We start from the raw sequence: 27,253 nt of genomic DNA, 5'->3' as shown, positions 1-27,253 counted from the left end.
TGGTGAGGTTATGTATTGAAGACAATATCTAATAGGTTAGCTGTCTTTCACTGATATCAGACTTTATAAATATTGCCCTTACCTGTTTAACATTCAAAACAGTTTGTTTTTGGGACCAGCATAATAAAAAGAGAGAAACTATTTTTGGAATATTGGCTGTTAGTTAGGATTCAGTTCACTTTTGGTGTAGAGCATAATGCAATAAACCTGTTAGTGTGTATTTAATACACACTTCTGTTGCATGAATTAGACCTGCTAAATTGTGCCACAGGACGTATCATGTTAATTAGGAGGTTTTCTTATAGTTTAAAAGATGAGCCTGTGCTTTTAGAGTATGAAAATGGGGTTCTGTCACTGCTGTGATGTTTAACTTCTAAGTCAGTGGTTCTCAACCTTTTTAAACTTAAGGCACTAGTTGCTTGACAAAAGGTACCCCTCCAACATGCCAGCTTTTAGCTTTCACTTGCTTTTGATTAAAATAAAAAAGGAATTCTGTTGTAAAGAACTCAGAAAGACCACAACTGGTCAGAACGGTTTTAGCATTATGGATCCCTATTTGATATCTCTGGATTTTTCTTGTGAATCATGTGTGGATATTTTCACACCTAACAGTGCTAATATTGTGTGACACCTTTGAAAGGATCTCTCAGCAAACCAAGGTGCTATGGCATCCTTATTGAGAATCACCATTCTATGTGACCATGGTGTGTTGTTAACCAGGAAGTCTGCATTTGCTCCTGTGTAGAATTTTTTGGTTTTATATTTAGTCTTCTAAGCTGCTTCTACTTTTGCTTGTGTGTAAGAAGGTCCCCTCAACTATATGCCTCAGCGGGTGTGTCTACATGAGATGTTGACTACATAGTAGCCTAAGAATACTGTGCAATAGTGTGTCACAGCATGAACAGTGCTAATATGCTACTGCACGGTATTATTAGGCTTCTGCACAGCAGCATCACTTAAAAGATGCTTGCTGGCGCTACTGTGCAGTAACTCTGGCGCATTTTTATTACTTACTTATACAAGTACTAAATAAATGTGCAGTAACCACTGCAGAGTAGTATCTTGTCTAGATGTGCCCAGCATCGATGATTGTCAAGCTGAGCCTTTTTTCACGGTGGTCAAAACAGGACTTTTATCTCATTTTGTACTTTTACCCTGGAAGGGATAATAGGGCCCTGAACTTGCTTGTGTTATTGGCTAATTCTGGAATATAAAATGTAAATAATAATAAATCATAGAAACATAAGAGTAGGGTGTAGGTAACTTGCCTATAATACTGTTGTATAGAACTAAAATGAAAACATTGAACTTTTAAACAGATTTTGGTCAGGAATGCAGGAAATATGACCTCAAATATATAGAGGCAACAGATCTAGTCAGCTAAAAATTTCCATTTTTGCATACTTAGTTTTCAGCATATAACTGTCCACTTGCAGCACAATGTAAAATTTAGGCATTTTCTTCCATCTTTTATATTCACCAAGGGCAAAACTCAATTTTTTATTATTCTCATGCTGAATACACAATTTTTACAGAAGAAAGGTGTGAAACCTATTGTGTATCTTTTGAAGTACTGCTTAATATAGGTATCAGGAGAAAAAGGAAGCTATAGTCCTTTAGATTCAGAGAAGCACTAAAAGGTTTGAAAAAACATCCTGTGAGTCTAAAGCATTCTGAGTTAGAGATAGGCAATTTAAGAAATATATAATTTTATTTAAATTTAGGGCAAAGTGCATTAGAATGATCCAGAAACATTCCCCTTATAGCTAGAATAATAGAATCCTAGATATTAGGGATGGAAAACAACTAAAAGTTGGTCTGTTCTATGTCCCTGCAAGTACAGAATGATTCCCTACCGTACATTTAATAGCCCATTATCTACTCTAACATTTAAATATACAGGTTTCTCTCACCAACCACAGTTTTGGCAACCACAGTTTTGAGTATCAATGCTTAATATTCTATATAACATTTTGGCTACTCCGGTATGCAGTTTTGAGTAACCACAGTTTTCTGAGAGCGTGCATCAGCCTGCCACCGGCTATTTTTCCCATAAGCCTTTTGCCTTGCCAGGCATGGTTTTGCCAATAACAGGAACTTTCAGGAACCTAACCCCAGCAGTTGGCAAGGAAATCTGTACCAAGAAATAGACCCTGAAGCCACTGCCTTCAGGAAACTATTTCATAGTCTAATAAAGTTTACTATCAAGATATTTTTCTGATGTTTCTGATATTCAGCCTAATGTTCTCTTCCTGCCTCTTATCCAGTTACCCCCAGTTAAAACCCACCTGCAGCAGCCTGAATAATTCCTTTCTCCCAATTTAATGCTGCCAAAGGGCAAAAAATGTCAGAAATGCATAGTATTATTTTTTGGATGGCTGGAAAACAAGATTTGTATTTTGTGGGGGAAAATGAGGTTTTTGTTCCTTCTCTGATGTGAAACAAAACCAAGATCTAACATTTTTCTTTTGCATGTGTGTGTGTGTATGTGTGTCAAAAACTGGGTGAAGGATGGAGAGAGAGGGAACGAGAAAGTGCACAGCTACAATAGCTAATAGTTATTAGTACATTCACCCCAGGTCAAAACATAACATAAGACTGGAATAGAAACCCAAAGTCTCAAGTCTGCAAAGTCTGTGAAGTTTGCAACTATGGACAACAGTGACCAAAATGAATTTAGAAGAACGTCACTCTAGGTTCTGTTGTGCACCTCAGGTAGCAAGCACCTTATAACAAATGTTGTGCTCTCAGTACAAGGGAAAAACAGCAGAGTCTTAAAATGTGCCATGAGAAAGGGGCAGGAAAAATAAAGGTATCACCCATGCCTTGTGGAGCCTGAAATGGCAGGAAATTTGTTAGATAAGATATGTATGCACAGATGATACTTGGAAGTAGGCCATGTTCCATGCTACAGAGGAAAGCAAACAACTAACAGAACAAATCTTTGATTATGTGATTTGATCCCTAATTTGGCAATGGTTTAATCCAGAAGAGCCAAACATTTTCTGTATTAAACTAATCTCTTTCATTTCTTGGGAACCGAAAAACAACCATCCCTCCTCTCTCTGCCCCCCCCCACCCCCCCCTTTTTTTTTAATGGGAAAGTTTTCCACTATGAAATGGGTTTGTGTTGCTTTTTTTTTCAGTGACAATGCTTGTCAAACATTTAAAAGTTTAGGGAGAGGATTATGCTGGATTGTGCAGGTGAACTTCACTGTATGTGCAATGCTCTTATATTTTGTTAGATGCACAATTAAGAGGTGTGTGCTTGGAATTGGGGCAGACTGCACAGAGACTTGCATATATTTAGCAGCCCAATTCTGCTTTCACTTCCACTGCTTTGACACAAACTCCATTGATTTAAGTGCAGTTGATTCACACTGGAGTCAAGTTCATGATCAAAAGCACAGGTCCCTTAGTAATATTCCCTATAGTTAGAGGGACTTCCAGCTGGTTGGTTTATACTCTGTAGTCAGATACTGAGTCATAGGGGAGGAGTTGTCTCTGAACAATATCAAAGTACTCTGCTCCTATTTGTTGCCTCTTGCTTGATTGACAATCACCAGAGAGGTTTTTCACCTCCTCCCACCTCACTAAGGAATTATTAGATAAAATGGTTTCCTCTTTATGAGACACACATATTTATAGAATTACATTTCTTTATTGACAAGAACATAAATAACTTCTTGCGATCACCTCAGCATTTACAATTTCCTAAACTTTGTTTTAATCAGGAATTAATGATGTATGGTACTTCTCATAACTAAATGAATATTTGAATTACTGTAAGTTATTTTAATAATTGCTCAGCTAACCATTTAAATTATCAAAGATCTTGTGCAATGTCATATAAATGCTGGAAATTAAAAATTAATCAACACGATTTACGTAACGAAAAGCTGCCATATAATGGAGATTTTTCAATAAGAAGACAGCAGTAATTATGCTGAAAAAATATTCGTTCCTGTAGTTTGAACGATTATAGCAATTTCCACCAGGGGATTTCGCAGCCAGATTCCAGTTCTGGGCAACAGTGATTAATATAATGGTTATTAATGAGAATACATTTTTTGTACGTCTAGGGGTGTTTGGGTGTCAGTGCTCTGAAAGCAATGTGTTTAGCATATTAATAATAAAAGATAGCATTGGATTGGTGACTAAGTAACCATATTGATTTTTTTCTCGTTTTCTGTGATGTGAAAGGTCAATTAGACTTATAGAAACAATGGAGCCTTTCACAGCAGGACCTATCGTTTCTCTGTGCTGACATCTTTTTAACCATGTACAAAGTTCATTAAATGTGCAAAAGTAGTAACGTTAAAAGGAAGAAAGTGATTGGGTCAAAGGTCACCAACCATGGCAAGCTGACAGCCTCTTGTGGATTACGCCACAGGAGCTAAGTAATAGTGAGAATTGCCTTTCAGGTTGCCCACTGGGACTGAGGAGAATGAAGTTATAAGCGGCTAATACTATTGGGTTAATTAAAACGAATATTGACAGCAGCTTTGTTTGTCTTGCATTGAGTGGGATGCTGTTAATGAAGTATTTTATTGAGTTACATAACAATAGTGAATTTTAGCCTAAAATAACACATTGTCAGATTTTTAATATCTATGGTGTGCCAACAAACAAATATTGAACCAAACAAGTCTGACACTAATACAGTCTTCTTTTTCACTGTCTCCTTTCATACAATGTGTTGTCATATGCAGCCTATTCAAGTCTTTTTCCTTGTCTTTGAAGTCTGCTTTACTAGGTGTTCTTGTCCAGATGCTTTCACAGAAAGGTTAAAAGTAGCTAGAATTCTCCATTTCTTGAAATGACATAGGTTAATTTATTTCACTGGAGTCTCCAACATCACTTTCTACTTTGTACAATTATATATTAAAAAAAACCTCTTTCAACTTTTTATTAAAGCACCATTTCTAATTTAGAGCCGTAAGATTCAAAGCATGTAAGGCAAAACAAAAATCCTGACCCTAAGGACAAGAGGTGCTATAATTTAGAATTTGGATGATTCCATTATTATTCTAATGTTTGTAGAACAGCGGAATAAAGCATTCATCCTGGTGAAATTAATAACGTTAGCAGCACACCTGTGAAGATTTCAGAATTGATTGTCACTGTCACATAAAAATGACAGGTTTTTATACTGTACATCCAAAAAAAGAACTCCACATTTTTATAAGTTCCCAAAGTGCTTGTTTCCAGTAAGATACTGGTAACTTTAATTATATGCAAGATGCGACTAATTTGCTTGTACTATTCATCTCAAAACATCAGGGTTTTTACTTCTCCATGCTAAAAAGAAAGAACTTGATGTGAAGTCTCCATGTAGCAATCTGTGTCTGATTGCTTGAAATTTTGTGTGATCGTTCTTTGATTTCAAAATGAGCTCAGCATTGACACTGCAGTGCAGAGGTACAGGTAGACTTCAAAGCTGACTTTATTCTTCCATTTTCCATTCTGACACTCATCATCCTTTTGGTTTGTTTTGCTGAAGCCTACAGTAATACATACAGCATTATGTGACATTGTGTTGGAGAAAATGTAAGCAGAAATATAATTAATCTCTACTTTTTCCATATCTTGGTTGAAAAACAATGAAAATGAAATAAAACTTTGTCTCTCTAAAAAGGGAGGAGTTCAACTGAGAGCTGCTAAAATCAGGAAAAGCATAACATCAAATACTGTAACAATTTAACCATACTTGTTAGGAAATAAAAATTATTGCCATTTATAAATTGCACCCTAGTTTAAGCAATGAGGAGGGGAGAATAGTATAGAATATTTAGTAAAATCAAAATAATTACTTTTCACTTTCCCAGTTTTTGGTGGAATTGATTTTTTTAAAGTAGAAGTTGTTGATTTCAAGCCAGAAAATTTGGAAATAATTAGTTATATGATAGAAGCAAGGCTGTACTATAAAAAAAAGTTCAGCTGACCTCTTTCAGTCAATTCTATTTAATGTAAAAATACTATATTTTTTCATATACAACATGCACTTTTCCCCCCAAATCACCCTTCCCCCACAAATTCAAGTGCATGTGTTAAGTGGGGAAGCTGCTTTCCTTACTGGAAGAGCACCATACCTGGAGACACTGTGCATACTAGTATGTAGCTGTTAAGATGGCTGGCTCTTGTGTTACAGGCTTAGGAAGCTGAAGGAGCGGAGTTCTGTGTTAGCTGTTTTATAGCCATAACTACTGGCTGAGTAGCTTGTGCCTGAAACAACAAGTGACCTCAACAAGTATCTTGATGAGGCTTGTGATGTAGAAATGACACTTTATTTAAAGGAACTTATATAAAGAACTACTTAATAATAAAGAACTAACAGTCTAGCTATTGCCTTTCCAAGGGCCTGGGGGCTAATCTTGGATAAAACAGAATAAATCCATAAATCCTCCTGAAAATATAGGGTGTTTGATATGGGGTATTTATACATGTGCTCGGGGGGGGGGGGGAGAGAGAGGGTGCATTTTAATTAGAATGGCTTCAAGAGCCGTTCTAATTAAAGCTCCCAGAACATCGTGTGTATCAGCATCCCCATGCGGAAAAATGGTGGCAGGGGTGCTTTAACTTAAGCTCATTGAACAAACTCTAGTTAACACACCCCCACAACCATACTCCAGTAGACTCTGTTAATCAAGTCTGCTCTGACACACTGTAATTATAGCACGTTGGAGCAGCCTTGCTGCAAGTGTATAGGTGGATAGGTGTGTAGTGTCCAGGAAGTGTGGAATCCTAGGAGACAGTCTGGGTAAGTTAGCTTGTACCAGTACCTCCACTAGACTGTCTCATGGGAGGCCACATTTTCTCGGTCTCTGTGTTCTCCAGAGGACTTAGTCTGTGTCCTGCAGTTGGCCCTCATTCTGGAAAAAAAAAAACTTCTACATTCTGCTTTCAAAAAACAAGGTGTATGTTTTATTTGGGGCCATGATATATGCACAAAAATATGGTATATTTAGATAGTCATTCAACAGTTTTGGCAAAAGTGTAGTTATAACAGCACAGACACTGTCTGTAAGGCACAATAATGGCTCAGTTCTGTAAAGAGTTGCACAAGAATGGGACATGACTGTCCCTGTAGTTACTATTCTGAAATACATTTCTGTGTCTGGTGATGGATTCAATTGAATTCCACTTTCACTACAGAACTGTAGATCCTGCTGGTATATCATAGGCAAGTTCGAATGAATGGGGTTTAACAGAAAGGCAGTGTAACCACTGATTTATATATTGGACATAACTACATTAGGTCATTATACCACCAAGGACTTGATACAACAGTAGAGAAGTTAACATTACTGTAGTATCTGAGTACCTTATTACACTCCTGTGAGGCATAAAATGGCTATTATCCAATTTCACATATTTGAAATTGTGAAAGGCAAGACCCAGTTGATATTCCAATATTTAAGTAAGTCTCAGGATAGAGGCTGGTCAATGGAAAGCCCCACAACCCTCAGGGAGAAGGGATTCAAAAGTAACTCCATTTCCATTCACATGTATGGTAGGCAACCACGAATCCTCTGGATCATTGTGTACATGTAAGAGGTCTAGTCAGGTGCCTGATGAATCTATTTGTGGTTGACAAGCCCAATTTGAGAGCAAGACAGCTTGTTACAAGTTTCACAGATCCATATGTTGACTGGGTTGGAGTCCAAATTTACAGCATGCTGCTTTCTTCTTTCTCACATTGTTTCCATTTCCTGGATCAAAGCTGCTTCATGTTGAGTTGCACCCAGTGCCACATGTTCCCTTCAAATGGGACAGGATTCTTCATGCTCCTCCCAGCTTTATACATTGATGTTGAATGACTTCATATAATTTTTGCACATATCATGGCACTGCCATATAGGGTGCCCTGATTTCTAGAGCCATCTTGAATCTTGGTATACAAAATAGCCTTGGGGATCCATATGCCTCCATTCTCCTGACATAACCGATCCATTACAACCTCCTCTTTTTGATAGTGGTTTCTAAGTGTGTCAGTCCTACCTGCTGCAGTCCCCCTGTGTCTGGAATTCTGTCTTCTCACTTTATTTTCAGGATCTTATCCAGATATCTTATGTGGAAGCTGTTCAGTTTCTTGAAGTGTCTAGCATATATAGTCTATGGTTCTGAACCATAAAGTAGGGATGACAGTATACAAGTCTCATGGATTCAAATCTTCTTCTTAGCTGATGGTTTGCTGTTAATCCATGCAAGTTTCTATAATAGCCTGTAACAGGGAGCTTAGGTGTTTCCCAACCTTTTTTTTGCCCCACGGCACACTTACCTAAATAGAAAAGCACTGCAGCACACTGGATGCAGAGCAGGGGGCGGGGTGTGGCATATGACCAGCCAGATGCTGACAGGGAGGGGTGGTGTGCAGCTAGCCAGATGCTATTTTGGGCTGGAGCCACATGCCCTGCCTGGCTGGAGCCATGCTCCCTGTCTGTCTGTGCCTGCAGCAGCAGCAGGTGGGGGGGTGGCTTCAATCCAGCAGGGGGCATGGCTCCAGCCCAAAGTGGTGCGGCACAGCTGAACATGCCTGATGGCACACCAATTGGGAAATGCTGACTTAGGTTCCTGTTACTGAGTGAGAGAGAGCAAAGGGAAGCAAGCTGAACTCAAGCATGATACAGAGGTCATTAAAAGGAGAAGTACCTATTGCTGTGCTAGTAGCACTAGTAACACAGCAATATTACGACAGGACATGGGGAGTAACTTGGGGAAGCAGCAAGAAAACAACTGCACAGCTAGCTCTGTTGATAAAGGTCAACCTGCAGGCTGGTAGTCAAAGCATGTTGGAGACCACCTGCAGGCTGCCCAGGGATTTACATGACTGGAAGTGGAGGGCAGTGCTCTGAGCATATAAGCCCCAGCCAGAGCCAGAGCAAACAGCCTGGCTTTGGAGGCTGAAGAGAATGGAACTCTGCAGGGGGATGCCTGCTGAAAAGGGACTGTGAAAGTGCTATGCCCGGAGATGGCATATAAGCCTGGGGCTGAACCAAGTCAGGGAGTCTAGCCTTACAAGCCACTAGATGAAGATCTCTTGGCCAGGAAGTCTGCAGAGGGATGCTTGCTGGGCTGAGCTCAGAGCCACTCTAAATAAAGACTTCTAGTAGAATACCTGTGCCTTAAGAAAGAACACAACCTCAGAAGCAAAGGGAAGCTTTGCTTTAAGACAGGAGAATATTCTTGCATTTACTGGAACAGGTTAAGTTTATGTTATAGCCAGTGGCTTCAGGCCAAAGTGCCCCATCTGAGTGTGAGTCAGTAACACCTGTGAGGCATAGCCATGGCTGTAGGGGAGGTTTGAAAGTAGTGTGTTGCAGTGCTCTGCTTCTATAAAAAGGGGAGGTGTGTAGCAGGGCACTGAGGTGCCTGCTACTTGTGGAGCAGGAAATAAGGAGCCCAGCTGCTGGTTACCAGAGCAGCCACAGTAGTAATAAAGAAGCACAGCTGCAGGTTGCCAGGGAAACCAGTGAGTCAGCTGACCAGAAGAGGCTGGGCCTGGCTCTCATTTAAACCCAGGCTGGGGCCAAGCAGGTGGTTCTCTGCCAGCAGCCACAGAGGAAGGAGCTCTGCTGGACTGAACAAAGAGGAGAGGCTAGACTGCAGGTGCAGCTTTGAGACTGGGGGAAGGATAGAATACCCCTGACGTGGTGGGACTAATGTTATAGCCAAGCAGCTTGAATTTATGTTGCAGCATAGGGGCTTGAGTTTTCTGTTTACTGTTTATGACCGGTGGTTTGGGTGAGGCTATTAGGGGTTGGAGGAGGCCTCATAGGGGCTCCATGATAGCATGGGGACACTGATGCTAGAAAGGGTGCAGCATTTGGGGGTGCACTGACCCCAGCCCTGAGAAGGGGAGTGGAGAATTGGGGGCCAGGTAAGGCTGAGGCCACCTGAGTCCTGCAGGGGGTTTGAGACCCCAAGGAGGAGATTTGGGGCCAGGCACAGCTATGGCTACCTGAGCCCCAAGGCTACAGTTACCCCAGAGCAAAGGGGGGCAGCGTGAGGAGGCCCCAGAGCAAATGGGGGAAGTGTGAGGAGGCCCCAGAGCAAGGCAGTAGCCAGACAAGGCTGTGGAAAGCCAGAGTGCCTGGAGGGCGCAGTTGCGAGACAAGGGGCCACAGAGAGCCCGAGCACCAGAGAGGGCACAGAGAGCCAGACAGACCGAACAACATCCGGGATATCAGCAATATCTCAAACCCCCTGCAGGACTCAGGCGGCCTCAGCCTTACCTGGCCCCCGATTCTCTGCTCCCCTTCTCAGGGCTTGCGGTGTGGTAAAGGGGTGGTTGGAGCCACGCATAACATATAAGGCTGAGGTGCACTGAGTTGCACAGTACAGAACGGGGGCCAGGATACAACAGAGCACCGTGTCCAAGGGGACGAAAGGCAGCCTCTCTTATATATGTATACACATATAAAAGATCAAGACGTGGCAAATGAGGGTGCTTTAAGATGAACTTGGCACGGTAGGGGGTGCTAGGGGAGATCACGGCCACTCCTAAGACCCTGCTCCATGACACAGTAATTAGCCCTCAAAGCAATGAACAAGTGACACTGGCACTCGAGTGAGATCTTGCTTGGGGAGTGTTGGGGAAGCCTCCTTTTCTAAAGATATAATACCATCAAGATACGGCAGGTGAGCTGAAGGGAAGATTTCCCAAAGGAAGCAGAGAGGACAAGGGCTAAGAGAGTACTCTACAGGCATTATGGCCACCCCTGAGGTAGGACCCTGTTGCATAGTCCAAATTTCTTAGCTGATTTTTCTGATTCTGTTAGTTCATCCTGAAAGTCGAGATTCCTGCTGATTTGTAGAATCCAAGCAGCAAAAACTGTAAACAACACCAAGAGATTCAGCCTCCAGAGTGAGGGTTCTTCCACCCCTTGGTATATGATCACAATCTTATAAAGGCTAATTTCCGTCCAAAAGCTCATGCATTACATAGAAAATCTGCCTAAGAGATTTTTCAGGGAAGATTCACTGTGGACAACCAGGGCTGCAACATCCACAAACAGAAAGTACCAGTTTTTTTACCTGAGTTTTCACTCTAAACCTTGCAATGTTGAACAAGCCTCCATATAGTCTGGTTCCAACAGAAATATCAACATTGCTGCCCTTAACTTCAGTACTGAAGTAAAGGCTCAGGATAGAGGCTGGTCATAACCCCTAGGGAGAAGTGATTTAAAAGTTACTTTATTTCCCTTCACATGTATAGCTTTACCTCAAATACTCAGTTCATGTAGAATGTATTGAATATAATCTTGTACCTTTGAGAGGGTGATGGCCTGACACTTGTGTTCACACCATTTACAGTTCTCATTTGCAAGTGATAATTGTTGACACCACTGCTGTGTGCAAAGGGCAGTAATGACCATTACTATATAACATTACTATCCTCATACTACAAGATTGGCACCTGAAGCATAATATATATATTATTACCTGATTAATGAAATAGCTTTGTTCATGGTTGTGTGTGGAAAGGCTTGAGTGATCCAAGTCTGAATCTGAGTCTCAATCTGATCTAAGTGTGAATCAAGTAAATATAAAGTATCATCTTGTATCTAACCATGCACTGTAGAGCCCTCTTAATTAGTGTACATGTTGTCCAGTGTTATGTTGCACACCTGCAGGGGAGCAGTTTTGACAACTGATGTCCTTGCTCCTTGTAGCAGAGTTTTTCTGAAAAATTCTTTTATACAGCCCTTTCAAGGCCTGAGGTTACATATCTACTTAGCTGCATAGTAACTTCAGCTGAGGTGCTAGTTTGTGCAATTTATTTAGCTAATGCCCAAACTCACACTTCTTGGCTAATATAGAAAGAGAATGAACCATGTTCTAATAACTGGTATTTGAATTAGCAGTGCCTTCTAATTCAAAAGTATGACTTAGCCACACACTGTGCAATAGATTTACACCATGGCTGTACCCCAGTGTATAAAATTGGGCCATTATACAATTAACCCCCCTTTCCAAGGTATTTTGAGCTTAGTCACTCTAATCTCCTTCCTCCTATATGATAATAGCCAAGAATGGAATAAGTTTTTATAGCTTCAAGTTCTATTTTTAAAAGGTGTCCACGAGGTCTCAGATTATGCCTATAGTCTCACAATATAAGAAAAAACATGCTTCCTTTGCAAACTCTAAAAAGAACATTATTAAGACTTCAAGAGTTATGGACAAGAGAAAATATGAGACTAGAACATTACAATGTGACATGATTTTGCAAGATGACATCTTTCAAATAGAATTAATATATGTTAAATCTTTAATATCAAATGGCAGGCAATGCCTACCAAATTAAATGTATGGATTTCTTTCCCTTAACAAATAAATAACTTCAGTAAGTGTGCAAATCTTCCTCTATGTCCCTGCGCACTGCATCACTAACCCTTAGTAAATGCGTTAATCTACTTTTGTCAAGCTCTATCTGTTCATGCATGCAAAACTTATCACTTAAATGTAAATAAAGTCTCTGTACAGTGTCTGTTCTAGATCCCCTGAAGATACTTCTCTTTACATTTTATATTTAAAAGGATACTTTTGAAGAAAGTGCTTCTCCATGAGTAGAAAAAGCTCTATTACTGAGATTACAGCCCGACTCTAAGGTGCAGAAGTTAACAAAAGACATTTTAAAACTATCTTGTGCTATTTCAGACCTGATTGCTTCTCTATACACCTTTTTGCTGCCACTCATGCTGATGTCACAGTTTCACACCTACAAATAGCTACTTTTTTCAATTTTAAATTAGGAGGAAAGCACTTACACAAACTGGTTATATACTGTACTCCAATGTCATCAGCTTGACGAGAAAAAATGACATGACTTTTTATTTAGAAGGGAAATGACATTCCAGTGAAGTTCATTGCCATTTAGTATATTTTCAAAAAAATATGATGCTGTTGGGAAATGGTTTTAAAAATATGACAAGAAAAATATTAATTGACTGGTTCCTTAATCACAGAGTTAGGACCCAGTTTGTAAAAGCATTCCTAACAGGAAATCAGGGATAAAGGTTGTAGCTGTGTTGGTCTAAAAGCCAAAGCAGTCTGTGTGGTAGAGGTGATATCTTTTATTAGACCAACAAGATAGTTGCAAAAAAAATAAATGTTTTATTTGCAAGCTTTGGGCTCACTTGCCCTTCCTAAGGCAAAGGAGAATGCAAAGATTGTAAAATTTCTCCCAGGTAGAAATGAAATTTCACATTGCACAGGAGAGCTGGAGGTTGATATAAGTTCTGGGTGAAAAAGTTCATTCTATGCAACTTAGGCGTGGATAAAAGTTAGAGCAGTCTATTTACCTCAAAGGTGTCTGATGGCAAGCAGGATGTTGAATTTTGCATGCCATGTAAGCACATGCTTAAACTTCAAAAATGTGGTTAATTTTCAATGAAGTCAGTGGAATGAATCCAGCCAATGAGGCTGGCTTCAAACTGTGCATGTTACTTTAGTATTTAGGTGAACTAAACTGGTTTTTGTTACTTTATTCTTTTGCAGCAGCTAGGCTGTATTACATCATCTGAAGATATGGCTTAATAATGTTAATTTGTTCAAATTAAAAGGTGAAAGACATGGTTATTATATTATAAGCCAAAAGAACTGGTAAAAAAATAAACAAGCAAAATGCAAACACTCAAATACTAATATAATATTCTAAATTATTTTTTTTTTCTGGTGGTGGGAGGAAAGGCACTTGAAAACAGAACTTAAAAATATGGCTTTGGACTCTTTGGAAAACCGAAAAACTGTATGTATGTGTATAAAGATGAAACCTAAAAAGTTTTACTGTCCTCAGTTTCTTTCAGTAAAAGCACATTTAAACATCTTTGAACAGCTCTAGCCAGGCTGCTGGAACACGAGTAAAAATAGGAACTGCCAAACTGGACTGGAATTAAGATCAACTTAGTTTACTCCTGTCTCTGATAGTAATCAGTATTCAGAAGAATGGACAGGATTTATAGACAGTTTATTTCCATCCCTCATTAGTTAGAAATTGGCTTGTACTCTGTGGCATGACAGAAGCTAGAACAGAAAAGCAATGACATCTTTTAATACTAAAACAAAATTCATTTTTGGTTTCCACAAGCACATTTTTGGCAAACTGCAAACAATTATGAAACAAACCAACAAAACCACTTTAACAGGGTCCTTTCATATGTATACTGCATTTTGACATAACAACTACTAAATATGGAATGATGTTATTGTTTATTAAACTTAGTTTTCATCAAATAGTTTCAACATGCCTAAGGAAAAAAAGTTATGTACAAATGGCTTCAGTCTTTTGGAAAGGCTGTGACCTGCATGGTATTTAAAAGTCCACAGGAGTATATAGGAATGAACACAGCAGTTGTTCCTTCATAGTATGTTATTACAAAGAGAACTGGGGGTCAAATTGCATGAATGATAAATGGAAGGTGCTTGAAATGAGTTAGTTCTTTTTTGAACATTATACATTGACCTTGGCAGTTTTGACAATTGCATCCATCATTTCTAAGAATCCATTCCAGCACACCCGTCTGTTCTCCAATGTGGCCAAATAAACAGGATTTGTGAATATACGAATCAAAGATTGATCTCCTGTGCCAATACACTGATTAACAGTTGGTTTCTGGGTGCAGCTTTTTCATTCTATGAATTATGCGAGGATAATAATTCACTGTGGCACACCTGTAGACAAGCGTGTTAGAATGCTTTAATCTTCACTTACAAGGCCTCAGTAGGATCGATTGTTGGCTTCCGAGTTTGATAAGCAAAATGAAATAAAACCATTAAAAAGCACATTGTATACAGCAAAAGTGATATTTCACTGGCTCAGTGTTTTCCCTTAGGAGTAGAGTTTTGTTAGACAGAGATTGGACAAACCAACTAGGAAAAGTTTATATACTTTTGGGCATTGACTTACCCAGCTCCTCACAGTACAGATATTTTTAAGGGATATATAATTGTTCCAGTTGAATAACCTAGTGCAGGATAGCTCAGACTTGTTTCTGAAATAATTATCTGGAAAGTTTTCTAAATAATTATTTATTAATAGTTTGTTTGTCTCTCCTACTTATCGTTTCACTTTCCAACATTCAGCTGAATGTTGCTAGTTAGATGAATAATAATGTAATAAATCTAGGTTAAATACTGTAGAAAAGAGTAGAAAAGCGAAGGTCACCATTGATATCCTCCCAGCTTGCGCTTTCAAGATTTCACAAGGATTAAGTAATATTAACACATGGTTTCATTGGTTGGTTGCTTGGTTTCATTACAGAATATGGAACCATGTAAACTTCCCCTCAAAACTACAAGGTCACATCTATGGAAGAAGATCTTAGGCAAAGATTTAGAGCCAGATCCTCAGCTGGTACAAATCATGACCAGCTCTGACATTTTACACCAGAAGAGAATCTGTGCCAATGGAAAACCACAGCTTTACATGAGGAATGTTCTGACTTAGCCAGTAGTGGTAATCATTGCACAGCCTGGGTGCATGTAGCCCCTACTTTTCTGTTGTTGTTTTATATTATCTGTTATTTTCCAAGAAACCCAGAGTTTGTTAGTCACATCATGGCCTATGTCCACCATTCTAATTTTTTTAATTGAAAGCCCCTATTCAGCAAAATGTCCATAGCATAGCGCTGAATCTTTCCTTAAATTTAAGCACATCTTTGAGTGGCATTTAAATGACTATGACTGATGCACCTCATGTAAAGCATGGTTCAGTGTTGTTTTGAATAGGGCTTAAGTATGAGCATAAGGTCTTTCCTAAAAGCATAATATACAACTGAGGATAATAAACAAGATATGGGGAAAGGCTGAACACAGCAGTAAGCTCATAGAATCAGAAAATTAGGGTGGGAAGGGACCTCAGGAGGTTATCTAGTCCAACCCCCTGCTCATAGCAGGGCCATCCCTAGATAGATCATTCCAGCCAGGGCTTTGATGAGCTGGGCCTTAAAAACCTCCAAGGATTGAGATTAGGAGCACTCCTCATAGTGAAAGAGTTCTTCCTAATATCTAACGTAGATTTTTCTTGCTGCAACTTGAGACCATTGCTCCTTGTTCTGTCCTTTGCCACCACTGAGAACAGTTTAGCTCCATCCTCTTTGTAACCACCCTTCAGGTAGTCAAAGGCTACTATCAAATAACCCCTCAGGGTGCATCCACACATGCAAGCACGTGCACTAGCAGCAGGTGAAATAGAAGTAGTGCAAATCTGAGCCAGGGCTTTTTGCCTCAGTGCATGTGCTCAGACATGCACTTTGTTGTGGAGCAAATTGTGCCACTTGGGGCAAAATAAGCCTAACTGGCTCCTCCCGGATCTGCAGCCAGGGGGAGCTAGTCTGGGGCCAGCACCTGTGCTGTCCCCAGCAGTATAAAAAGTTGCCCTGTCCTGGCTTCAGCAGTATAAAAAGCTGCCCTGGTAAGTACTTCAAGCCTACTAGCTCTCAGGAGCTTCTGGGGCCCAGCCAATTGGGACCTGGGGACACTACCCCTTGTGCCAGTTGAACTACTGAGCAGCCCCCAACCCCCAACCCCAGGCACTGTCACTTAAAAAAAACAAACAACCCCCCCCCAGAAAAACCGAGAAAAAAACCCAGAAAAAAAGAGCCTCTGCTTACGGGGCAGAGGGGTGGAGGGGGGGGCTCCAGAGCCTCCTTGCAGAGCCCTCCCCCCCTCCCAGGAAGCACAGGACAACAGGGGGGCAGGAGGGTCCAGGCTAGGGACTCTAGAGCTGTCACCCAGCTCCACAGTGTGCAGGTGGGGCCCCAATCAGCCAGATGGCATTTGGAGCTGCTGGTAAGTGCCATGGGGGGGTTGAACCAGGAAGGGGTCTGAGAGAAGTTTCATAAACTGGTTTGACCAAAATCAGTTAAGTCTGATTTATACCTTCAACCAGGTTTATCTTAAACTAGTTTCAGCCATTTGGAAGCTTGTTTATGTGCACATGAGCTTCTGTTCTGTTACAGGTTTAAAGCAGTTTCTGATCACTTAAACCAGTTTGTGTGTAACGTCTTTCCCTGATCTTCCTCTTGTTGCTAACATACTTCATGTCCCTTGCTTGCTGCAACTCCAATTGCAATTTGGCCTTCCTGACTTCAGCTTCTGGACAAGCTTCTACTTCTTGTACACTTCCCTTTTGTGTTTAAGCTCACCAAAGAGTTCTTTCCTAAGCCAAGCTGGTCGCCTACCATATTTGTTATTCTTCTTCCACATTAGGATGGTTTCTTCCTGCACACTCAGGAAAGTTTCTTTAAAATAAACCAGCTTTCCTGGACTCCTTTCCTCCTTATACTCATCTCTCAGAGGATCCTGCTCATCAGTTCCCTGAGTGAGTCAAAGTCTACTTTTATGAAGTCCACGGTCCATACTCTGCTGCTCTTCTTACTTCCTTTCCTCAGGATCCTGAACTCAGTCATTTCATGGTCACTGCTATCTCTAGTTTCATACTGGAGCTCTGAGCAGTCATGCAGCAATTTTAAATACAGCACAACTCCTTCTCTTCTCCCCTTCCTCTCCTTCCTGAGAAGTTTGTACCCATCCATGACAGTGCTCCAGTCATATGAGCTGTCCCACCAAGTCTCTGTTATTCCAATCATGTCATCGTTCCTTAACTGTACAAGGACTTCCAGTTCTTCCTGCTTCATTCCCAGGCTCCATGTGTTCATGTACAGACACCTGAGGTAATTAGCCAATTGCCCTACTCTCTCAGGAAGAATGAGGAGGAGGAGACCTCCCCTGTTGCCCCCTCCTCCTTGAGCTTCCTTCAGGTCTTCTGCTTCTCAACTTACCTCAAGGCTTTGGTCTTCACCCCCTAGCAAGCCTAATTTAAAGCCCTCCTCACAAGGTTAGTGAGCCTGTCTGTGAAAATGCTCTTCCCTCCTTTTGTCAGGGGGGCTTCATCTCTTCCTAGCAATCCTTCCTCTTGGAACAACATCCCATGGTTGAAGAAGCTGGATCCCTGCTGGCAACACCATCTGCACAGCCATGAATTGATCTGTAGGGTGTGTCCACTCCTGCCCAAGCCCTTTCTCTTGCCCCTGTCCCCTTCACTTTTGCACCCAGAGTCCTTTAATCACTCTTGATCTGCTCTGGGTTAAGCCTAGCAGTATCATTAGTGCTCACATGGATGAGCAGTATGGGGTAGTAGCCAGAGGGTCAGAAAAGTCTCAGTAATCTTTCTGTGACATCTTGGACCCAAGCTTCAGATAAGCAGCAGACCTCCTGGGACAACAGGTAAGGCTGGCAGATGTATCCTTCCATCCCCTGCAGAAGGGAGTCTCCAACCACTACCACCCTCTCGTCCTCTTCATGGCCCTGGTTTCAATCCTCCCTACCTTAGGGGGATTCCTGGTTTGGCCTCTTCCAACAATGGAAAGCACTCCTCATCCTCTATTGTTAGTACTCCATATCTGTTTTCCAAGCTAACTACTGCAGGTGGAGATGACAACCTTTTGCTGCCAGAGGTCACAAGCTTCCAGCTTCCACCTTCCTGGGAGTCCATACTCTTTTCCTTTTCTAAAACCATCTCTGGCAGTCCCTCTTCCATAGTCCTAGAAGTTTCCTCCAGCATGGAATTGATGAAGCCCTCATGGCAGAGGATATTTCAGAGCCTCCTGTAGCTCTCTTGCCTTCCCTGACAGACACTACCAAATGGCACCACTAACATCACAGGCTCTCCCCCACCTGGATGACACTAGAAGGAACCTTCCAGCTGCAGCCTGCACAAAACCAAACCAAGATCTGGGTGAAAGTCTCAATGGTGTGTAGTCCTCATAGGTGCAAGCAGAGGATGATCTGGAAGTGGCAGTGTCTCTGGGATTGCAACATCCTCCAGCCATCTCCCTGGGTCTTCTAATCTTCTGCCTCCTACTTCCTTCCTCTCTTTGCAAGCAGACCTTCCCTAACAAACTCCTTTGTAACTGGTCTGTTTAGTGTTCCCTGATTCCTGTTTAGGGTTCCCTTTTCCCTGCAAACTCTTTCCTCTCAGCAAGCTTACAGTGAAGAAATGTGTGAGAGAGAGTTTTCAAGCAAACTCCCCCTTCCTCTGGACTCTAATTAAACAAGGGGCTTAATTCTTGGTCTAGCTAATGAGTTTTAGCTGCTTAAAATAAAACAATGTAGGTTAGTCAGTTTTAATTACACACACACACACACACACACACACACACACACAAACATCTAAAAACATCTTACCTTACAGGCTCCTCTTTAAAAAGAGAGGCAGCAAATTAACCTGTGAACTGACTAGCAAACTGACTTGTCTGCTTCTCCCTGTTTGCTGCTCACCTGGTCGCTTGGATTGTCTCCTTATATACCAGTTCTGGGCCTGGACTTACTAGACCCTCTGTTAGTGCCTTTTTTCATATGTAGGCAGTAATCAATTGTCAATTGGCCCACTCAGCTACTGAGAGCACACACCAGTATTGTTGATGTGTGCAGTAAACTTGGGAGGTGCCATTACATCAGGATTCTTTTTCTAATCTTCCCCTCTCACAGGCAACAAGACAGAAGTTTGAGAAGGGAGTTTAACGAGAGCAGGGACACTTTGCCAACAGTTTTAGGGTTGACATTCAGTGTAGAAAGGGTAGCATAGAAAGATGCAGAGATGAGAGTGGAATAAGGGAAAAAAGAAGGAGGGACAGGGATGCCATTCCTGGCTAAACACAGGGGACTTCAAGATGACAGGAGTGGGGAAAAACAATGAAGTTAATAATATAGAGAGACTCCGTTTTCTGGCATGCTCATAAGTTATGTTCCTTCTCCTTCCCTGTGTTAAAACAGTTGAACAGCTTTGTATTCCGTGACAGATAGGATTCATTAACGTCATAGAGAATTAGGACTAGAAGGGACTTCCGGAGGTCATCTAGCTCAACCTCCTGCCTGAGGACAGATCATCCCTATCCAAACCATCCCATACAAACCATAAATCTAAACTCTACATAAGACTACTTTCACCACTCACATGACATAGACCTAACACTCTAAACTGCTACAGATAAAGCAGGGGAACCACAGCAGCCAATGATTTCCTTCTATGAAATATTGCTGATATATGCTTAAGAGATCACAAGTAGACACCCCACTACAGAAGAAGGCAAAACATGACATAGTCCACACTAATCTGACCATGGAGTAAAATTCCTTCCTGAACCCAAATATGGCAATTGGCCTGACCCTGAGTGGAGAGGCAAGACTCTCTAGCCAAGAATCTCTAGCTTTGGTCCCAGCAGAAGCATTGGTAGTCAAGGTGCCTAGCCTTGGCTATAGCCAACACCCAGTGCCTCTGAGGATGGCTTAAAAACACCATGACATGTAGCAGAAAGGGAGGAGTGGGGGCAACTAGCAAAGCCCAGAAGCAAGGGAAATAACCACTGTAGAATACAGATCATCCCCAACCAGTAGCTGTCCAACCTCTTCTTGAACACTTCCAGTGATGGAGAGTCCACAACTTCCCTAGGCAGTCTATTCCACCACCTCCCTATTGTAACAGGGAACAAGGTTTTTTCCCCGGATATGCAATCTAAACTTACTTTGCTGCAATTTCCAGCGTCTAGTCCATGTCCTCCTCTTTGCAGCAAGAGAGAAAAGGTGTTTTCCCTCTTCTTTATGGAAGCCCTTCAAGCATTTGAAAAAAAACATTGCTATCATGTTTCTTCTTAAGTACCTTTTCCATCAGCTGATCCATGCCTAGTTCCTTCAGCCTATCCTCATATGACTTGCCATCCAAGCCTCTCATCTTTATTAAAGAGAAAGTCCACTTTGGGACACTCTCTAACTTCTCCACATCCTTTCTAAAATGTGGAGCCCAGGACTGCACACACTACTCCAGATGAGGCTTAATCAATGCCAAATAGAGGCACTATTACCTTGTGGCAGGGCACTGTTTGTGCTGCCACTTTAAGGGGCCAGAAGGTGGCAGCCAGCAGGTGCCTGATTAGGGCAACCATTTTGGATTCAAGGCCACCCATATAAGCAGGGCATTTGGCTGCTGGGAGGCAGGCAAAACATTGCCTGACTGCAGGGCTGCTGGTATCATCTGGAGGTAAGGTAGGAGTTGTAGGGGATGGTCAGGAGGCTCCAGGTCCTGGGCATGAATTAAAACTGCACCCTGCTGGGAGTGGGTGGCCTAGTGAGGCTCTCAGTGGAGCAGGAGCCCCCAGGAAATACCAGGCCAGTTACCACCCCTGGTGAAAGGTGGGTTGGGGCACCTTAACCCTTAGCCCCCACAGCCAGGTGGGTTACCCCTTGTTTGGAGGGCCTGGAAGGTGAACCCCTGGAGAGAGAGAGAAAGCCCCATAGAATCACACCTGTCTGGACATCCCCTGACTGGTCAGTGCTGGGGCCAGGACCAGAAGGGTTAAAGGGTCAGGGGCCCACCATGGGGAATGCCCAAGAGCTGAGGGCCTGGGGTTCCACTTGGCCTGAAGGTGGGCCAGGACTAGTAGCCAAAGGTGCCAGGGGGACCACACCCATAAGGGGGAAGCAGTTCAGGGAGCTATGCTGCCCAGGATGAAGGTGGAATAGGCCACCTGAGGAAAAGAATGCAGGTGGGGTTCAACTAGTGGGATTCTGGGGCCCATTGTGGGGCCGGTGATATTGATAACATCTGGAAACCATCTGCAAGGCTTGGGCTGTGGTGTAGGGGAGGAATGGAGCCACAGATAGTGCCCCTGACATTGGGGCAAGAAATGGGCAGCCTTCCGCTTAACTTACATCAGTTAATTAAGTACCAACAAGGTGTGGAGGGTGAGAAGGCAGGTAGCCCAGAAACAGGAGGGTGGGCCATGGGAAAATTGGCCCCAAGAAGGCCCCCTGTTACATGCCTCCTGTGTCTTGCACCTAATACTTCAATTGATGCATCCCAAAACTCACCTTGTGTGGTTACATCACACTGCAGACTTATATTGAGTCTGTGGTCTATCAAGACTCCCAAGTCCTTTTCCATAATGATTCCATCCAATCAAGGGGTGCCCCTTTTTATATTTGTATTTTGACTATTCCTCCTGAGGTATAGTACCTTACATTTGTCCTCATTGAATTTCACCTTCTTAGCACTAGCCCAACTTTCCAATCTGCTGAGATCCTTCTGAATTGCACTTGCATCCTCCAACATGTTCACAATCCTTTCCAGTTTCATGTCATCTGCAAAAAAGAAGCTTTTTATGCCAGCATTGAAATGGCATATCCCTAATCATCAACAGCAGTGTTGCAACACAAAAGTAAGACAAGACATTTAAATTAATATTATTTGAAGGTGATTCAAATCAGAGTTAGACTATATGAGAAAAGCAAAATAAAATCTTAAAAACACTCTTATGCTTAATTGTACGTCCTGTGAATTGTCCTATTGACTTCAATGAAGATTCTCACACTATGCAACAATAAACATGTGACTAAGCCTTTTCAGGGACATAGCAATGCCTTTCGGCTGGGGTTGTAGGCCATGCTGTGTGCAATATGCAGGTGCATATTAAGCTATGCAAAAGTCATTTTATTGTTATTGACCTTTGTCTACTGACAGGGTTTTTCCATTCTCACTCCACACTCTTTATTTATGTGCATTATATTTAATGTTTTACCTTAGAATTAATTCACAAAAAAAAACTTTATAAAATAAGTTTAACTTATAATGCTTCATCAGAACGTGCTGCTAAATTAATATATTGCATTCAAACTCACCACTGTACCATAAATGGTTCATTTTTAGTGTTTTCTCTTCCTCCTTGGAAATTTTAAGACTTCTTGAAGTTTTGGGATTGTTCTATTAGCCTGGGGTACTTTCCATTCTAGCATTATTTCTCAGGTACAGGCAAGGGATAAAGGGTATGCCAATCACCATCTTGTTCCTTTTCCCCATATTTTTGTTGAATGGTTCTGATTGCAAGCTATTCACAGAAGAATCTGGGTTGAATAGACTAGGTCACCTACTGGCCCACAAACACCATTGCTCTTATCTGAATGACTACTTTCTCTCTATTCCATCTTCTTACAGTTTGTCTAAAGCCATAGCCATTGTTTTTGTGACAGGGGGCACACTGAGGGCCAGGTCTCAACCTCAACTTGCCCACCTGTCTACATGGGGCAGTCTGCCAAGTCTCTCCTGCCACAACTTGCTAGTTTAATAAACTGGTGTTCTAAACAGGAAGCTGTCCATTATAATGCCCCAATTCCAGGGGGCATTATCTACAGCTCCCTACCACCCTTATACCATAGCCCATGCCTTGCAGATGGCATCTGAACAAGTTCTTACACTTTGACCCTAACTCTGTCTCTCAGCATCCGAGGACTTACCGGGGTCTCCCTCTGACCCAATTACACAGCCTCATCATGCCTGAAGACTTACTGGCTCACCCTGACTCCTTGGCTGAGCCACACACTTGGCCTCTGGCTCAACTGTGGCCTCAGGCATCCGTAGACTAACCTTTGCCTATCCACCCCATCCTGAGGCTTCAACTTGTGCCCTTCTACTCCGGTCTATTACCTATGCTCTTTTGCTAGGGCCTTCACCCATGTTATTACACTTGTGGGGGTTGGCCCATGTGCTGCTCTTCAGGCTAGCTCCTCAGCCCTACTCGGCACACCCCCTGGTACTGCCCCTCAGGCTGTCACTTCAGCCCTACTAAGCACCTTGATTACACAGTCCTTCAAGTCACAAAGATGCCCCCTACTTTGTGAGGGCCCCCTGGGCTCTCATGGCCTTCCTCGAGGGCTCCACTACTGTCCCCCCTGAGGCCACCCAACTTCCCCTTCACAATGGGGCCTCCCGGGACTTACATTCCTGTGGGGCTCATCTGGCTGCAGCCGTGCCTGGCTCCCATACCTGACCCTGAATGCAGGTAATCCACCAATGTGGGTGCTGGGGTTTTAAGGTGCCCTTACCTGCCTTTCACTGGGAAGGTAAGTGGCCTGGCATTTCTGGGGGACTGTTCTACCATGAACAGCCCCACTGGGCCACCCTTCCCCATCAGGGTGCAGCTTCCAGTCATACCTAGGAGCCTCCTGCCATCCCCATAGCTCCTGCCCTTACCTCCAAGATGTTCCTGAGCAGCAGCTCAGCCAGATGTTGTCTCCTCAGCTGCTTGCAGCAAACTGCTGCCTCTTCCCTGTGGGCCTAGACTTAAAATGAGTTCCTCATCAGGGAAGGCCTGCACCTGCCCACTGCCTGCTCCCAGCCTTAAAGTAGCAGACACCCAAAAGTGCCCTGCCACAGTCTCCAACATTTGGTTTTTCCTCTGGTCCCTGGCTTCCAGATCCACAACTGTCTCTGCATTTTACTGACTCATACTTGTGTGTTTCTCCAGTTGTTTGTTCTGAAGGATGGGCTATTAAATACAAGGTATTTAGCAACTACCAAAGTTAAGTCTGCCATGGAATTTGAGAGATTTTCCATTGCAGACAATAGTAAACATATGGTATTTACTTTAATCCCAGTATGCAGTAATTGTGATTTTTTTTGTGGTGCCCATTATGACAGATCAATGGCTGTCTATCTGGTGCTATATAAACTATTATGTTTAGGGAAAATTATTACATTTAATGGTAAATAAAATTACCTTTTCATGAATGGTATAGGAGTGTTATGTTTTCGTGAATGGTATAGGAGCTGTTATATTTTAAAGAATTATTATCATTAGTCATATAACCTCTTATAATAGCATCAACTATTTCTATGTATTGTCTTCCAAGAAGAATCTGCATTCTACACTATGCAAAATAAGCATTCCAAAAAAATACAAGCTCTTACTAAGCACGGATTTACTATAATTTCATAGACTGCTTATACCTCACAGGCAAGCATATCTCTTGTTTGATGGTCTAAAATTTCTTCACCAGTTCTGAGATCCAATTTTGTGAGATGGTGTGCATCCTCAGTCAAATTCATTGGAAGTGAGAATGTCCAGTGCTTTGCAGGATATGCCTGTTTCTCTGTATACCTCTTGGTCCAAAATAAATTCCGATTATAAACACAAATGATGAAGCATTGACCTTTTTTCCCCAAGCTTTGGTTTATTTTTCCCAACTCTGTATTGATGACTTGAACATATCTTCTTCTGTTAATACACATTCTGAAGAGAGACCATAGATTAGCATTCCATCTCTCATGTTCTCTCTCAATAAAGAACCACTAAGATTAACTAAGACATCATTTAACTAAGACATCATTTAACTAAGACATCATAAATTCACGAAAAATTAGTTCTTATAGTTTGAAGGTTGGGGCTTTGAAGCTGAGTTTGTGCAAGTCCAGTATTTCTCCCTATCTATGTACAATGGTCATAGAATTTGAATCTTCAATGCTTTTCATAACATTTTTTCTTTTTGTTACTTTGTAGTGGTAGGAGGAAAGTGGTGTGAAGAGAGGAATGACTTTCTGAAGTTCTATCAGGCTCCTAGTGCTGGACCACTAGGGTAAGGGAAGGACAGGATACATATATTTCAGTCTTCAGCAAATTGATACCTGCGATTGGTAAATTACATTTCTGATTGAACTGAACATTGTATCACCAGCACACAGCAAATGATAACATTCTTTCAACTCCATGGTCCAGGAATTTTTAGGCATTTTTACACATGCTCTGGGAGCGTGGGAGGAGGCGTTTTAATTAAAGCAGCTCCAAGAGACACTCTAATTAAAGTGCCCAGAGCATCAACTGTATCAGTATCTCTGTGTTGGATAATGGAGGCAGAGGGACTTTGAGCTTTAGTTTACCCCCACCACCACTTTTTAGCACAGGGATGCTGATACTCATGATGCTGGAGTCTGGTAGATTACAGTAATTACCATGCTCCAACAGACTCTATTAATTGAGTCTGCTCTAAAACATTGTGATTGGTATGCATCAGAGCACCCTCCCAGCACCTGTATAGGTATCCTTCATTTCCACACATTGTTTCCAATTTGTTGATCTGTAGCGATCTTCCAGAAACAAACAAAAACAGTGTATCATTTTCTTCTGAAAGTTCAGTCTAGGCATGTACTGTTACTTCACCGCCTTCTAAGAAGTTCATATAAGACAACATTTACAGATCCTTATTAAGTTAATACAAGAAACAGGGTAAGAAAGATAAAATGTATATATTTCTTTGCTGTGGCTGAAACTGCTCAATAGTGGCTGTAAGCAGCGTGAATAGAAGCAGCTCAGTGTCTGTGCACCAGACCTGCTTAATTCCTTATGTTATATGCTAGGGATAACTTTATAATTCAAATGGTGAATTTTTAATACTAATGGTGTTTGTCTTCCCTCTTCTTCCCTTTGCATGGAATGAACTACAAAAAGACCAAGAATAGCTACATGACTAAAAGAATTAACGAGACTGCAGCAGGTGGTATTACAGGTGCCTGCCTAATTCTTATTGACACAATGTGCAGGTCAATGACAAGGTAGGAGGCAGACTCCTTGACTGTTAGAATTAGGGAGAGGTAGGGGGAGCAAGATTAATGGCTGTAGCTGAAACCATGAGCCTATTACACGGGATTATTAATATATGTGGATTAAACATACTGGAACAGTCGAAAGGTCCATGTAGTCCCATATCCTGTCTCAGACAGTTTGTGATGCTGACTTAAAGGCAAGTACAAAATATTCCCTGACAGCCTGGCCCAAAACAGAAGAGTGGTCAACTCTCTGAGTTCACATTTCTACCTGTCTTTCTGTCTTCCTTTCCTTCTTGCTGGAAAGAGTGATTGTTTCAACAATCTGCCCAATGGAAGCACAAAAATAGTAATGCTTAGTGTAGCTCCAATGTTTGGCCAGGATGAGAATCCCTTTCAAACCAGCTCATGGATTTGTTGGCTCATAAGGTTCCCAGTACAACTTCAGATGCAGTCAAATCAAAGACATACCCACACACAGTCTTCCCTGTCATCAGATGGGGTGATTTTTTAAATTGGTTATATCTCCTCTAGATAATTATCTATGGCATGTCCCATAACTAGATTTCTCTAGATGGTTCAAGAAGGCCAAGAATGGGAATCCAACAGAAACCCACAGATGGCAATTTCCATTAAGCTGGAACAATTTAAATCAAACGACTAAAAATTAATTTCTCAAATTGAAAAGAACACGAGGTCACAGCACTTGTTTTTCACTTTTAAAAAATAATTTCTCCATTTAAAAAAAACATTTAATTCCTTTTGCATGAATGTTGTTTTATTGTTTGTTGGTGTCAGCATGGTTCAGCACTAACCAGTTAAAAACTGATTATTGCAGTCAGGTGTAAATAGCCCTCAGCTTTGTATGCTAATCTCTACTCATAA

The sequence above is a fragment of the Crocodylus siamensis genome, chromosome 6 (genome assembly GCF_052110815.1).
Source record: "Crocodylus siamensis isolate JL-2025a chromosome 6, ASM5211081v1, whole genome shotgun sequence".
Taxonomy (NCBI): Eukaryota; Metazoa; Chordata; order Crocodylia; family Crocodylidae; genus Crocodylus; species Crocodylus siamensis.
The sequence above is the reverse complement of the archived record's forward strand: the minus strand, read 5'-3'. Positions refer to the sequence as shown.